Source organism: Quercus lobata, chromosome 7 (genome assembly GCF_001633185.2).
Source record: "Quercus lobata isolate SW786 chromosome 7, ValleyOak3.0 Primary Assembly, whole genome shotgun sequence".
Classification (NCBI taxonomy): domain Eukaryota; kingdom Viridiplantae; phylum Streptophyta; class Magnoliopsida; order Fagales; family Fagaceae; genus Quercus; species Quercus lobata.
Window position 1 is genome coordinate 48541389 of NC_044910.1, and position 1205 is coordinate 48542593.

Genomic DNA, 1205 nt, shown 5'->3' on the forward strand with positions numbered 1-1205 from the left:
GTGGAGATCTTGTGCGGATTGGATGGATTTCAAGTAAATCTTCGTCAGAAAACTTTATAAAGGTTAGGTTTAAGTTACACCTTTTGTAACTTTAAGTAATATTACACCACCCAATAACTTGTTATTGAATTCATATTTTAAAAATTCTACCATTGGATTATATTTTCTTAACATGCATGCATACCAATATTTATGTCAATCAGTTGTTATTTATTATTCAATTTATAAAATCATATTTTATTCAATATTTTAAATTACAAAAACTTGAATTTAAACAATTGATTGATGACATGACTATTGATATTTAACCATCTTGAAATTTTGTAAGCATGGAGAGTGTATGAAGATAATGTAATCTAACGATAGATTTGTTAAAATTTGCATTCAATTGAAAAATATTGAGTAGGGTAATATTATTTAAAGTTACACTAGGTGTAACTTAAATCCTATGTGTATATAAAATCCTCATCCAAATAATTGTGTAAACACAAATAATTTATTTTAAATTAAAATTGATAACACCATACTTTAGATTAATTGAATTAGTCATATTATCAATAAAAAATGACATGTTTAATAAAATTTAAATACAAAAATTAATTAATAATTTTACATCTCAAGTAATGAAAAGTATTTAAATTTTATATTGAGATGCAATACTACTAATTTAAAAAATTATATAAAATTATCAACTTAGACTCTAAATTTATTGAGGGAGACCTTCTCTCACAAATCACATCCTTTTAACTAATTATGTAGAAGTTTTTCTGTTTTACAAAGGAAAGAAAAAGTGGCTACAAGCTTCTTCAAAGAAGCCTAGTCGACTACTAGTAGTTGAAATGAAGCTGGGAAAAGATGAGAAACATAGCTTTACCATGAATATTTCGAAATAGAGAAACAAATACGCCGTCTTAGCTCAGCCGGTAGAGCGCGTGGCTTTTAACCACGTGGTCGTGGGTTCGATTCCCACAGACGGCGCCCTCATCCCTGTTTTACGTTCAATATTTTAACTACTATTTTTTTGTTTTCCCTGACATTGTTGTGAAATTATGACTTACTATTTTTTTTGCTTTCCTTGAAGTTGTAATTTCACAACAACTACTCAAATGGAAGACTTACCAACTATTACAACTAAATGTAAGACTTACCAACTGTTACAACTAAATGTAAGACTTACCAACTATTACAACTAAATGTAAGACTCA

At 27.8% G+C, this 1205-nt stretch overlaps 1 non-coding gene across 1 annotated transcript; it reads left to right on the top strand.

Annotated features, from left to right (window-relative positions):
- Positions 1 to 905: 905 nt before the first annotated feature.
- Positions 906 to 978, top strand: TRNAK-UUU. The gene has a single exon. It is a non-coding gene; the product is annotated as a tRNA-Lys (tRNA).
- Positions 979 to 1205: the final 227 nt, after the last annotated feature.